General features: G+C 36.0%; 1 protein-coding gene across 3 annotated transcripts in view; it reads right to left on the bottom strand.

The window, feature by feature from the left end:
* The window catches only part of LOC127637943 (SITS-binding protein-like), a 53,862-nt gene that overhangs the window by 24,273 nt on the left and 13,119 nt on the right, over positions 1 to 16,470 (bottom strand). The window lies entirely within an intron of this gene.

Below are 16,470 nucleotides of genomic sequence, written 5' to 3'. Positions count from 1 at the left end.
ATAGATCCAGGGCCACCGATAAGGGGGTACAACTGGACCTTTTGTCCTGGGTCTGTGCTTGATGGGGGCCTGGAGTTGAGGGGAGGTCCACTGAAAGTCTATTCCATATTGTATAGCACACATAACCGCGTACAGCGGGAGACACAGATATAAACATGGAGATAGCACACAACTGCAAAATCCGTCAGGGTAGCGCATGTTGATGTGATAACTGTCCGCACTCTTGGGTGAACTATCCCTTAAAGTTATGCATGTCCTACTTAACCTAGTGCTGTTATAGGGCTACTAAATATCAGGATGCTTGGAAGAGCGCTTGGCCAATCAGATAAGAGGTCATGAAATAATTGTTGTATAATGCTTATTGAATCTGACGTTCCAAGAGTGCCGATATACAGTGCAAACAGCACATGGACACTTGAAATCATTCACTGATTCGTTCAGTGACCACTTCTGGAGATTGCATAATTACACCAGTAGGTGGCAACAAATTAGTGTCTTTTATGTTATGACTGTGTCATTCAATCATTAACCCAACCAATTCGTTAAAAAAAATGAGAATGATTAATTGACTTAAAAGATCCATTAAAACAAATTATAATTATCTTACGAACGAAACACCACTATTTTAATATTTGTATCGCTCAACTTCACTGTGTTCGTTTCCTTCCAAATAGTCGTGGGTATTTTTGTTCATCGTTTATTTTTATTTAATTCGCTGATTTGTTCGCTATGTGAGTTTACATAATTACACCAGTAGGTGGTGACAAATTAGTATATTTTATTTTATTTTATGAGTAATTCAATCATTGACTCAAATGATTCATAAAAAAAAAAAAAAAAAACAGAGTCATTCAAAAATCAGAATGAGAATTGTTTTATTAACTTAAAGGGGTCATGAAGTGCTATTTTTTATAATAGTATTATCTTCCCTGAGGTCCAATGATAATGTTATGAAAGCACTCTTTGCACCAAAACAGTCACAATTTAGTAATATATAATAATTTTCCCTCTGTCTGAAATGCTCGGATTTGGCCTAAAGCTGCATACACACTGCCAGCGACATCGCGCGCGACAGCGACTCCATTCCATTCATTTTCAATGAGAGCACAGCGACTTCCGGCGACACGAGCTGTCGCGACCGTTGGCAACTACATGTGGGCGTGTCCAGCGACGTGACAAAGTTGAGACAAGTTCAACTTTATTCAAATGAAGAGTGACTAACGGAAGTGACAGCCAATAGGAGAGAAGACGGGAGAGCTCACGTGATCCTTCTCTCTCTCTCTCTCTCTCTCTCTCAGCTCCTGCAGTAACGGAAAGATGGATGAAAGGATAATTCTTGCTGTTAGCAATTTTCTAGTGCTCTATGATATGGATATGGTATATCCAGCCGCAGCTCTTGCACCAGCCTGTGGTACTCGCCGTGCTTACTCCGAGATTTAATGGTTTTGTGGACCCAGACAGACCGGCGTTTGTGTTTTTGCCGCAGATAAACAGCCGCTATGGCAAAGACCACACCTTGTTTCTCATTCATCTTTGATATAAAGCATTTTATGTACTGATTCCATTTATATTTAGTCTTGTCCCTCCAAAATGTTTGCTTTTAGCGCTAAGAAAAGCGATTTGCTGTCAAGAGCAATGGAATGACATCCGTGAATGTAATTTATAAACGTTACTAGGCAACCAGTAGTGGGAATGCCCACTAGCGACTTCACCGCCAGCCACTGGCGACCTGCAGCGACAAAGTCGCTGGCAGTGTGTACGCAGCTTAAGCGCCTCCTTAAAACTTCAATGTAAACGCCCATTGTTCTGATTGGCTAACATCATGCAGTCCCTCAAATTCAGCAACCTCCATCAGACGAACATTATAAAGCAAAATTGTTGTGTTTACACATTACACACATCCAACACATTGCATCTGAATATATTAAACTGTTCATATCAAGCACAATTGTTAACACTCAGTATCATAAAATATCAAACAGTCATGACATTTTAAATACTCACTTTATGTATTTTAAGTGTTTTCAACTGCGCCATCCTTCAATAACAGTTCCTTTGCAAAGCTTGAATCATATTATGACCGTTCATAAACAATCGACACTGACATGAGACGAAAAAAACAAACACATCACAGTCCAAAGAACAGTGAAATTACGCACACACAAACTGTAGGTGCAATGAGGTGCACATTGCCAGAAACAAAGAAAAACGTCCATCGTCAAAGATGTCCTATGTTTACATACAGTACACCAACAATTAAAAATAGTGCAGATGGGTGAAAGAATGTGCATCCATGATGTGTTTGAGCTCAAAGCAACACAGGCTGCAGCTGAATGAGATTTGCTGCAGAGAACTGCTTCTCCCTTTCAGAGTTGTAACTTGACACCGCATCTTTTAAAAGCGGCACAAGATACAGTATGTATCAAGCGGTCAAAGATGTCTGTCTAGTGCATGAATATATTCAAAAATAATCCAAAATAGACCAGATGGGTCCCCTTAGGTGTTATGTTAGGAATAGTAAGCAACACAAGGCTGACTCTCTTGACCTGCGTGCTAGTGGGTGGGGCCACGGGTGCGATGATGCAATTTGTGGGATGTGTAAATACAAATGAGCAATGTTTTGTGACGTCAAGAACAGACAGATTTCAAAATGAGATGTTTCAGCAGGGTGGCAATTATAAATGCTATTTTTAGACTGGGGAGGAAGTTTTGATGTCTGAAATGTACAGTATGTTTTTATAGTACAGTTACCTCTTATATGTCTAAGTATCAAGGACAATTTGATTCTCCATTTCATGACCCATTTTAAAAAATCTGCTTCAAAATTATTAATATTTGTATTAATTTTTTTTTAGGAATGAAACACCGACTAGTTCAAAATTTGTATCACTTAATTTCGCTGTGTTGTTTTCTTCCAAATCGTCTTGGGGATTTTTTTTCAGCATTTATTTTGATTTCATTCACTGATTCGTACAGTGATCATTTCTGGAGTTTGCATAATTACACCAGTAGGTGGCGACAAATTAGCTTCTTTTATGTTATGACTGAATCATTAATTAATTAACTAAACTGAATTGTTAAAAAGCACAAAGTCATTCACCTCTGAATTGGGAATCATACATTTTTTTATATCCGTTCAAAAAATCTGATTAGTTTAACAAACAAAATACCACTTATTCAAAACAAAGTATTGAAAGCGGAGAAGAGATCCAGTTCTGCTTGATGCTTTAGCTTCTTTTGAATTAGTTTTGTTTGTGGAGAAGACATGCACAAACTTACTGGCCTTTTTATTGTCTGAAATGTGTTATTTGAACTATATATGAACTGATGTATATAAGCAATATCACACTCAAAATTTTGTTGTTCTTTGTATAAGCATGGCTGTGATGACTCGTGATCATTTGATATTGCTTAATAAATGCTAAATTCTAATAAATGATACATTTTTTGCTGATCTCATCTTATCATACAAAACCGATAGGCCAGGTGATTTCAAATCACATAATACCTCCTGCCGTGACTCTATGTGAATGGCAGAAACAGCATGGTGGAAACCAAATACCATCTTTTGACCTGCCCCTGCCATTGCAACATGATGTATCAGGGAAATGCCAAGGCTTTGAAGTTTGTTGGACGGACCCTTTGGGATATATACGTGAATCTCTAAATTTTTAAAGGTTTTTCAAATATGTGAGCTGGGAGGAACTGGAGGGCTACTTCTCATGTCTCTCTGCACCTAAAAGTTGAGATTATGTGAAGCAGATAATTGTGTCCGCAGATGTCGCTCTCCTCCCTGGAATTCTTCCTGCTTCTCAGATTTCAGCAGTATGACAGTGTACCCCAGTGTAGACACATGTAGAACCTTCCACCAAACTGCCCCTCTCTAATTCTACATTTACCTCTACCTCTAAAGGCCTATTCATACACACCATGGAAAACATGAATGATAAGACAATAAAACCAATTATAATGTAAGAAATATCATACAGCTATGATCAATATTTTTTGGAGGCTAGGTAGATTATTACAATGTCAAACAGCATGCTTTTCATTCAGGTAGTGCTGTTATAGGCCAGCAAAATATCAGCACACTTGGAAAAGCACTTAGCCAATCGGATTAGAGGACTAGAAATGGAATTCCAAGAGTGCTGATATACAGTCTAACAGCACTAGCATGCTTCACATTTATATCCAAATCTGTTTTTTGACAATAACAACAAATCGGCAAAAATATAAATAATAATTTTGTGAAAATTTGTTTGTGAATATTTGATCCTACCATGTTTAGACTTTGTGTGAACAGGCCTTAAAGGAAAAGTCTCACAAAAAGGAAAAAAAATATAATAATTTACTCACACTCATATCATTCTGATTCCATATTATTTTCTTTCTTTAATAAACAGATAATGAAAAGTTAAGCAGAATGGTCGAGCTACTCTTAAAAATTTGCCAAAAACTTAACCTAACCTAACCTAATCTAACCTAACCTAACCTCACTTAACCAAACCTAACCTAACCTAATCTAAACTAACCTAACCTAACCTCACTTAACCAAACCTAACCTAATCTAACCTCACTTAACCAAACCTAACCTAACCTAACCTAACCTCACTTAACCAAACCTAACCTAACCTAATCTAACCTCACATAACCTAACCTAACCTCACTTAACCAAACCTAACCTAATCTAAACTAACCTAACCTCACTTAACCAAACCGAACCTAACCTAATCTAACCTCACATAACCAAACCTAACCTAACCTAACCTCACTTAACCAAACCTAACCTAACCTAACCTCACGTAACCAAACCTAACCTAACCTAATCTAACCTCACTTAACCAAACCTAACCTAATCTAACCTCACTTAACCAAACCTCACTTAACCAAACCTAACCTAACCTAATCTAACCTAACCTAACTTAATCTAACCTCACTTAACCTAACCTCACTTAACCAAACCTAACCTAACCTAATCTAACCTCACTTAACCAAACCTAACCTAACCTAACCTAATCTAACCTAACCTAACCTCACTTAACCAAACCTAACCACACCTAACCTAACATCACTTAACCAAACCTAACCTAACCTACCCTAACCTCACTTAACCAAACCTAACCTAATCTAACCTCACTTAACCAAACCTAACCTAACCTCACTTAACCAAACCTAACCTAACCTAATCTAACCTAACCTAACTTAATCTAACCTCACTTAACCTAACCTCACTTAACCAAACCTAACCTAACCTAATCTAACCTCACTTAACCAAACCTAACCTAACCTAACCTAATCTAACCTAACCTAACCTAACCTCACTTAACCAAACCTAACCACACCTAACCTAACATCACTTAACCAAACCTAACCTAACCTAACCTAACCTCACTTAACCAAACCTAACCTAATCTAACCTCACTTAACCAAACCTAACCTAACCTAACCTCACTTAACCAAACCTAACCTAATCTAACCTCACTTAACCAAACCTAACCTAATCTAACCTCACTTAACCAAACCTAACCTAACCTAATCCTAACCCAGTGAATGATGACTGAGACTAACATAAAGTCTAACATCTCGTTTTGTGTTCCACAGAAGGAAGAATTTCATATGGGTTTAGAACAACATGAGGGATTCAATTATTAAATTCAAAATTTTTGGGTATCGGTCCAGGGTAAGATTCTCATTTGAGTTTTTACCCTTTAAAAGCTTGGAAGCCCCTTTCTTAATGTATGTCTAACATACAGGAAGCGGGAATAAATAACTGTCATTTGCTGATGTTTAAGAGACTTCGGTTTGAGTTATGAGCAAGGTGGGTTCTACAGGAGTTTAAAAAGAAGGGGAGCAGTCTCTTATTTTTAGAATAACTCACCATGGTAACTACTACCAGGTTTCCTGAAATATTTTCCACTCTGTCTTAAAAGCAAAGATGAATAACTGCATCCCATCTCACTTCTTTCACCTAATATGGCCTGGATGAGAGCAGATAGTGGAACGCTTTCTTAACAATGAATGTAATGTTACTCAGAAATACATATGACTATTTAATACAATTCAAATCAGTAAGACATAACAGAAAATTATATATCTTGACATGAGGTTTTAAACAAACATTGAAGAATGAACTTGTACTGTATTTTTAAGCAGATTTATACTTTGTCTTATAAAAGTGGTTGGAGATTTAAAGGTGCACTCAGTATTTTTTTCCTCATTACAAAAGTTTTACTCCTAAAGAAATTAATAGTAATTTTGAAACATAGGAATAAAATCAAGAGAAATCACATGAGATGAAGACTCCAGTCATATCAGTAACCGTATAAATCTGTTGTATTCTACATGAAGAGGGTCCGCACATGGGGGCAGCCATTTTAGAATCACATGACCAGCTGACTACTACATGATTAATCTCAGTAACCGCCTTGATATTGGACACTTTCACTTTTGGATTAAATTAATATGGCTGACTGTGTAATGTGAATTTCTACAATGGCATCTAAAACTAAAAACATTTGATTTTAAATGATGCTGCATCCAAGCCACAAGGTGTCAGTGTAAGTCCAAGATGACACAAAGACAAAAGTTACTGAGTGCACCTTTAAAGGGACAGTTTGCATATAAGTTTCACATATTCAAATTTAGTTCAGCGTGTGTGTGTGTGTGTGTGTGTGTGTGTGTGTGTGTGTGTGTGTGTGTGTGTGAGCGTGTATTTATCACTTTGTGGGGACCAAATGTCCCCATAAGGATAGTAAAACCCGAAATTTTTGACCTTGTGGGGACATTTTGTCGGTCCCCATGAGGAAAACAGCTTATAAATCATACTAAATTATGTTTTTTGAAAATTTAAAAATGCAGAAAGTTTTCTGTGAGGTTTAGGTTTAAGGGTAGGGTTAGGTTTAGGGGATAGAATATAAAGTTTGTACAGTATAAAAACCATTATGTCTATGGAAAGTCCCCATAAAACATGGAAACACAACATGTGTGTGTGTGTGTGTGTGTGTGTGTGTGTGTGTGTGTGTGGGTGTGCGTGTGTGTGAGAGAAGAGTGAAAGAGAGAGACAGAAAGAGAGGGAGCCCAAGGACGATTTTCAATCGAAACTGAAATAAATTTAGAATATTATAGACATAGTTTGTTTTCATATCCGATGTACTTGTAATAAGTTGTAATATTTGGTTATTTTGTTGTGGTAGCCTGTAGGGCTCTTTGAAATAACTGAAATTATTTGGCGAAGTGATATGGAACCATTATGCAGTCAAGACCTGGAACTACTTCTTAACCGTGCGTTTACTTGAAAAATAATTGCACACCTAAATATTCACAGGAACAAGCATTTGATCTCTGTATGAATTATGTTTAAACAAACAGTAATCAAAATGTTGGGTTCTTTTTACATTGTGTTCATACTGAAATATTCATATTCACATGCACTGAATGAATAATAATAGGCTTGAAGTACTAATAATGGTTTAGTTTTATGTTTATATTGCACATCCAAATGTTACTAGTAACTAGTGCTTACTAGAGGACCTTTTCTATCCCCTACGAAGATATTACTATTATTAAAAAGCAATCATTCAAATTTCAAAGGATTATAATAGCTTTTTAATTGTGTAGCCTGTTACTTTTTCCTAATATTTACAATAGTGACAGTTTGAATAACAGAAATACAATTATCTTTAAGATTTTTACCTCATGATCTGAGAGTAGGTTTAAAAGACGTCATTACCAAATCAGTTTACATTTTGAGAATTTTAATTTAGAAACAATCCATTTCTTTTTATAGTTCAAAGTTAGTTGACAGCTGGTTTAACTTGTTGTGTTTGCAAGTACAATGTATATCAAATTTCTTCTCAAAAGTTTGAAACGCTATTACCATCACATATTATAAGAAAACCCAATTGAAAGTGATGTTATATACTAAATGTTTGAAGATTTTTCATTTTATTAAATATTAAATAGCCAACAAAATCTAAGAATCACCCATTAATTGTTGTCATTTTAATTTGGTTTAATTAGGAGTGCATGTGTCCTTTAAAAAACATATAGCTTCATATTTTTATCTGAAATTGTATGTTTCTAGCTCAACCAGGATTGTGGGGCTAACATTTTGAATATCACAAATCTAACCACTATACAGTAGTTTCTAAGTGACTGAAAACATCCCATTCATCTTGAAGTGACATTCAACATCCCAAAACTACTTCATGCATGCAAAGTTTGGTGAGTTTCCACCATAAGGAAAAGATGTGATTCTCACAAAACTTCTCAGGAAAATGACCTGGTCCTATTTTACTCTGAAATCAAAAGAAACAAATATAAATTATATTTTACACATTGAAAAAGAGACCTATTTTTAGGACCATTAAGATTTTTTACACTGTGACATTATTTTCATGACAGTTATACATATTTTACCAATGAATTCTCATTATTCCAGTGCTAAAAAAAAAGATGGCAATTATGATATGCTCATTACACTATAACTTGAATTTATATATATATATATATATATATATATATATATATATATATATATATATATATATATATATATATATATATATATATATATGCATTAATTCATTTGTACAGCATTTATAAATAATAGTTGAACTCTCTTGGTACTGCCTTTTATTTTCACTGGTTTTCATTTAGAAAACAGAATCTTTTTTTAATGTAATGTAGTAAAAAAATATATATTGTTACAGTAATGAAAATCACGAATGAAAACAATGAGAATTTAAGTGTTATAGAATGAAAGATACTATAACAAATTCTTTGCAAATTGACTTTTACGTGCCACTTTCTACGTTTTGCTGCAGTTTTCTAGTAAACGTAACACTAGAGGTGCTACAACAACTTTATTCACTTTCACACAAATCACAACAGCTGATTTTAACTTTATAAACACTTATTTTTCACACTATTTCTCACACACTGTTAACTTATTATATCAAAAGTAGTGCAGTCGGTCAATTCAATTTTGTATTTTTTTTTTTTTTGTAGTTAATCGCAGAACTTGAAAGTGCTGAAATTTGACACTATATATACTTATTTTCTTGTAAAATGCATTTATTTACATATTAGAAAAGAAAAGAAAACTATGAGTAACAATATAATTCTTTATTAACATTTTCCAAACAAAGCCTTCCACAGTATAAAGATAGAAATTCACTAAAATATCACCAATTCAAGTAATATTAAACATTTTCCAAAGTCTAAGTGGTAGTTTGACTAATTGAAAGAACTAGTCTCTACGTAGGTTGCATATTCATTTCCATGGGCATTACATTTCTTAAACTCTCATCCTCTGCAATATTAATCTGATGGTAGACTGTGGCTATCCACTTTGTTACAGCAATCGTGAAGCTGCGTTCATGATTCGCATCAGAGCATCAACGACAGCTTTGTGCGCCACTTTGAAATCACCATGAAAAGCGCTTGCAGACAAAAACAACATTTTGTTGATAGTTAAGATTTGGTGTACTTCTGTGGTAATTAAAATATGACAATACTTTTTTTTTTCTGAATTTGGGCTTGTTTTGTACAACAAATAGTGCTAAGAGCTCCTTTCTCCATCATTTGATTACTGACAGGGAAGAGCTGACAGAGATTATTTTATTTACTGAGTTAACAACCTACGATATTCTATCATAGCAGGAAGTGTAATGGATAACTAGCATTTTAAGACAGTACTGCCCATAGATTGTCTATGGGACCACGGCATTATGCCATTTTATGCTAAGCTTGTAAAAGGGCTCTGGTGCTGTTGTGTGTCTGTTTGTGGCATGTGCGTCAGTGTAATGACTCCAGTCAGACACATTACAAAGGTTCTGCCCTTCACACCAATTTTTATGCTGTATTTACAGGAAATGCATAAATCGTGATTAAAGAAAATTTAACGTGTTAAACTTTTAAAATTAATCACATACATTAATGCATTAATTCTGACAGCTCTAATCAAAACACTTTTACTCTAATGCATCATTTGAAAATGATACATTTTAACACTTGTATTAGAGACCCACCTAAATTTACACACTTATTCCAACATGAATAACTTGCGCTGTAGCTCACCTGATGGAGTTTTGGACTACGGTCACAGAGAGACAGCCACCAGCCCAGCAAAGGACGGTCACAACGAAAATGAAAGTGAATCAAAAATGCCATAAAAGAGACACAAAATGGCATGGTTGCTTCAGTAAATGTGCTTTTCATGTTGAATGTGCTTTTTAAACAATTAGGTTTAGGTGTTGGTTAAGGGTAAGGAAGTATGTTTTGTTCACCTCTCATTTATCTTTTGGAACACATTTGTTTAAGTTTAGGCTAAGGTTTTAGGTTACGGAGGTATGTTTTCCTCATTAAAACATCCATTTAATATTCACCTTAAAAACCTTGTCTTACTACAACATCATTCACTCGCTTTTGACACCCCCACTGGACATTTCACTGGGAAACTGCAGCCAAACATGTAATGATGCACGTAATTTTGGCTTGCAAAAATGTTTTGATTGTCCCATAAACTTCATGAGACTTAGAATAGTAAAAGTAAAACACTGGGTGATAAAATGCACTAAAATGTCCTGAAAATAATGTCACAATGCAAAATGTGGGCTTCATTTTGTTTAAGTAAAATATAATTAATTGTTTTTATTTTTATATTGACTTGGGGTTATATATGACATGGACATTTTCTTAACATGTTTTGTGAGAATCACCCTACAGCTCTTCAAACTCTGGAAGAATAATAATAACAGACCACAGAAAAATCTATATAAATTTACACTTAGATTAGATTCTTAATTAAAGGAATACAAATCCCTGCATGCAATTGGTAAAAATCAAAAATGTCCCTGTCTTTTTAAGAAATGACTCAGTCATCATGGTGAACCTTACACAAGTGTCAACAGTCCCAGAAAAGGACACAACTTGTCCGGACACTTCAATAATGTCTCTCATCAACAAAGTGGACAAAGCTATTTGACAGTGTTCGGCATGACCGAAGCCCCACATCACTGACCTGTTTAAAACCAATCTCGGATTTCAAGGCTTAAATGTAAACATACAGTGCTGAAAAGTTTACCTTTGGGTTTGCCCTGGGTTGCAAGGGGCTCATTTTACTGGCCTGCACAACAACATGCCATTCGGCTGCAGAACGGCAACTCAGGAAAAACAATTATCTTCATTATCAACACATGGCCAACCAATAGAAGCCAAGCTGCGGCCACGGGCAGCTGCCGGGTCGCCTTACGAATCTGAGCCAACATGATTGTCATTGTTATGCCACTGGGCACTATATACTATGATATGTCTGCGGTTACTTGGTAACGCAAGACAGCTGCATTGACAGGAATCTCAACATTTCACTCTTTAAAATGAACCAATTAAAGAAGGCTTTAAGAGGTCTCCAAAATCAAGGCTGTCCTCTAGCAAGGTGGAAAAGGGATTAAAATCATGCGACCCTTTCGGTTAAACTGCTCACACCGTTACATAATGCTTGGCAATCGTGTGCAAACTAATCAACGATCTAAGAAATCATAAATGGCCTTTGTTTATGTCACATGATGAATGTTATGTCCTTAGCTGATGTCAAGCCCTTTTGCTTTAATCTAATTCTGTTCAGCTGTCTGGGACACAGATTACCCCTTTCAACTTTTAGCTGCTGAAACTTGGATGCATTCATAAAAAGGTCACAAAATGTAGACACAAGACAATGCAACTGCACAAAAAAAAGCAGGTGACTGTGTTGAGTAAATAGGATTATTAATTGCTGGATTGTGTGCAGGTGACGATGTGCTGGGTGAGTGTGAAAGTATCTTAGAGTGGTAACCATGTTTAGATACCAGCTGCCCACCCACACAAACCGCTCATGGCACGCCTGGTGATCCGAAGCACGAGGAGTCATTGCCATATTATTGTCATAATTTTTCGCTTAACCCTTTAAGCTTTGAGGGTGTAAAGATTTCCTGTTTCAGTGGCATAGTCAAAATTAAAGGCTTGTAACAAAAAAAACAAAACCAAAAAACAAGGAGGGTCATCATTTTAAAAGAGAATATTTTTTATTAATGATATAGATTATGATAAATTATATTATATAATCTGACATTATATACCTCAGGGTGCAAATAATCTAGCTCCAAAAGCCTTTGTTTCGTTCCCAATAATGTCACCTGTAACTGAGTAAAAGTTTAAGTTGATACGACAAAGCAATCAAAAGATGTTGTGTTACAAAGAAAAATGATCCTAGTTTCCAAAAATGTCTCCAAGTGTCCAAAAACCTCTCTAAACAAATAAAATATAATAATTGTACATAAGAACTGATTACATATGCAAACACAACAATTACTAAAGGTTTGAATAGCATGCAGACATGATTTTAGTAATGAGATTTCACAGAATGAGTTTCATTCTGTGACATTTGAGTCATCATTGACGATCTGTGTTCCCACCATCGAGCCAATTGCCTCGCTGCTTTACCCTAAAACCCACCCCTAATACCCTGCTGGTACCAACGTCACACACTGCCCATTTCACATGCAAGATTAAAGCTCAAGCTGAGGTATCATGTTATCTAGTTATCTAGAATATTGAGTTTATTACACATTTAAGCATTAGCTAGCTTGCAAGATAACTTAACGCTGACAACTCACTGACTGTAACAGAAATGCTGTCCCGAGTGGTCTTTCTCTAACAGCAGGATGTCCCAGCACACCGCCCATGTTCTCGAACCATGGAAAGTTCTTCCTTTGAGCACTGCTTTGACCATTGTGCATCTTAACGGATTTGTAATTTGCTCACAATGTTTATAATTTTTCCCAGACCTGTAGCATTGTGCGCTGGATACACATGGCAACCTTGGTGCTGACCCACTGACCTGACTCAGCAAAACTCCGCATTTGACACTGACACCACCTCAATCCCCAGTTGGCCTTGTTTGGCCCAAAGGTAATCGGACGGCCAAATGCGTTTGGTCATTTGCCAGGATGAAGCCCTGAGGAGGCACGACGAAGCCCCGGAAGTGACAGTGGAAAGCAACTGGCATGCACTGGCATGCATGATAGTGGAAACACATTATCTTCATTATATTTAGCCTGTACTTGGCGCCATCTCCTGGTGGCCATATGTAATTAGAGTTATAGATCACATGAATCTTTGCCCAAATATGGAGGACTATCACCACTGGTTGGAGCAATCGGAATCCAATCCGATTAGTTTAGCGCTCCATGATGCTACAGCATTTCCAATGATGTCATCTGTTACAAGAAATCGAATGTGTTTGTATCCAGATAGCAAGATGCCAGATAGCCAGATGCTGTGAGCACATTGTGCTTCATGTTGGTTTATCTAATGACCTATGCATCCAATTACTTTGTGTGTTGGCTCGTTATAAAGATAATCGCCTCTAACTTCTGGTATGTGATTTTTTTTCTGTTTATATTTTGTACATTTATGAACAAAAATGTGGTAAATGAGCAAGACCAGTTCACATGAAACATGTATATCCAAGTTATATTCTTAGCTATTACTCACTATATTCTGTCTGTGAGTAAAAAAAATGTGCTAGTTGTATTCAAATCTTTGAGAGCTTTCCAACAACATATGACAAATTGCTATTTGATGAGTTTAATGTTTTTACTGATTACAAAAATATATACAGTGCAAAATTTATATAAATTATCAAAACAGAACTTTTCAAAGCACTTGTTCAGTTTTGGTCATAATGCCTACATGCATTGTAAAGTACAGATTCTAAGTTTCAAAAAAAAAATTACACAGTATTTTGTGTAGTTATTTATATTTGTATTAATATTTCTTTCTCATAGGCCCATCCAAGCATAAAGGGTTAAACATTTTGATTCAACAACATGATAACACAGGAGATCAACAAGTTGCTTTATTATGTTCATTTACCCTGAAATCGATCATATGACCTAAAACCTTCACTTTCATTCTGTTCCATGCACAGCTATTTTGGAGGTTTTGGAGGACTTTGAATGCAGCATTGTTTTTTATTTCTTTGGAATACATTTTTGTAACTGTACTTTTATCTACTTGTTACTTCTTTTATATTGCTGAGAATTAGTTAGGTTTATGCAAAGGTGTGGGATTAGGGGTGCAAAAACTATCTATATAATAGTGTAATAGCTCAATTAATTGTGACTAAATTTACATGTCTGTTACATGTTCTATATTGTTGATGAGTGGTGGTTAGGTTAAGGAATGGGGTTGGGTTAGGGGATCTATTTATATGATAGTATATTTATAGTAAAATAAATAGAGCTGTCAAAGTTAACTCGTTAAAAGGAGCGATTAATTAAAAAAAGGTTAATGTGTTATTTTTTCTTAATCGTGATAAACGCATTTACCGTTAATGAAGCATAAACCAGCATAAACATAGTCAGAGTAGGCCCGAACCTTTGTGATGTGTCTGCCCGAAATCCTAACACTGATGCACAGACACCACAAACACATTCACAACAGCTGTGCCAGTGATCAAATGATGGGAACATTAACGCTGTTTGTACAAAACAAGACCAGATTGGACTTGTGACAGAAGTCAAGTACTTTGCAGCCTCTGTAAGACACATACTTAATTACCTCAGAAGCATGTCAAGTCTTAACTATCATGAAAATGCAGAATCAGCCTTTGTTTCAAGCACTTTTTCTGTTGAGTTCAAAGCGGTAATAGACACTGGCATTGATGCCCTGACGTGAATTGTGAATGCGGCTTCATGATTGCTGTAGTAAAGTGGATAGCCACAGTCTGTAAAGGATGAGAGATTTAACCTACATGGGGACAACCTACACAACCTACATGGGGACAAGTTCTTTCAATTAGTAAAACTCCCACTTAGACTTTGAGAAATGTTTAATATTACTTGACTTGATGTTATTTGAGTGCATTTCAATCTTTCTACTGTGGGAGGCTTAGTTTGGAAAACGTTAACAAAGCATTATTGTTACATATTATTTTGTTTTCTTTCCTGAGAAGAGAATTTGTCCATTTTGACAAGAAAATAAGTATATTAAGAGTAAAATATCAGCACTTTTTTAAAATCTGTGATTAATTGCGAATAACTACAAAAAATTATGCGATTAACTGAGTCAGCACTAATAATAAAAAACAAATTTCAGTTAAACACACGTGATAATATCCAAAGATTGCAGAGCCCATAATGAAATAGTCCGAACATAGGTGGAACAGAATGACAATGGCCATTTCATGATGCAGGCAAAACGTTGCTACGGTGACGCCTCACTTGTAAGACTGCCCTGATTTTTACAGAGACAAGAACAGCTGATTAAATGCTTAGAATTAAATGTGTAATCAATAAATAATACAGCTTTCTTTAAAAAATTAGTACAGTAGAAAAAATATTAAACAAGTTTGGACACATTTAAGAGAAAATAGGTTTATAATCATAAAAATGCCCTTCGCATCAGTGTATTGACAGCACAGATTTCTGCTTGAAGGCAAAGGGCTTACTGCATCTACATAGGTCTTGCCCAAGTAGCAGTATTTGATGCCTTAGGAGTGCTGAGTAAAAGATGCTCATATACCTTTCACGCCGAAGTAGCTTTTGTCTGCACACTCTATAATTGTGACCGTACTGATGAAGTGCTGCAGTAATGTTTGTTCTTCTGTCAGGTTCTCTCATATCTTCACAGATGATGTGGAGGTCTGTCAGAGGACCCACTGGGCTCTTGCTCACCTTCCTGACCAAAGATATTCTTGGAATACCAAATTTAGCCAGATGACCAAATTCTAGGAAGAGTCTTGGTGGTTTGAAACTTTCTTCATTTGTCAATAATGAAGGCCAAAATGCTTCTGTGAAGCTAGGGTTTAATAGACTTTTCCAGCTCAATACATTGACACAATCCCCTACTAGAGGTCTACAGTGTGCTTCATAAAATTCATGGCTTGGTTTCTGTTTTGTGAATTATGTTTGATGACTATAATATAATATGCTTAAACAAGTTAATTTGCCAAAGGACGACAACCAAAGTCTACATACCTCTCAAAGATGTGGTTTGAATATTTATTAAATACCCCATGATATTTTGACCATTTAATTTTTTCTCTTTAAAGGCGGATGCACACGATTCTGCCGTCTGAGACAAATTTTGCGAATCCTAAAAGATTTCTCTCGTCGCAGGGCAAAATCGGCAATCTTACAACGTTCAGTGTGACATGTTCACAGACGGCCGAATAACAGCCTTTGTGATGATCTTCAGCCTCTGATGAAGTTCTGGCAGTGTAAGAAATTTAGCATCATAGCCATATAGTGTGACTGCTATTACAACGGGATGAGATATTCCGCTCCTCTCTCGCAACCCAATTCACTTGGAAAGAAACCTGCTCCGTGTTTGCCCCACTGTCGCAACATTTGTGCCCAGTTATCTCTCTTCTTAAGCACTTTCAATGTTTTTCCTTCTTTTAATTTTATATAAAATGTTTTAATATAC

The sequence above is a fragment of the Xyrauchen texanus genome, chromosome 46, assembly GCF_025860055.1.
Source record: "Xyrauchen texanus isolate HMW12.3.18 chromosome 46, RBS_HiC_50CHRs, whole genome shotgun sequence".
NCBI classification, from domain to species: domain Eukaryota; kingdom Metazoa; phylum Chordata; class Actinopteri; order Cypriniformes; family Catostomidae; genus Xyrauchen; species Xyrauchen texanus.
The sequence above is the reverse complement of the archived record's forward strand: the minus strand, read 5'-3'. Positions and strand labels throughout refer to the sequence as shown.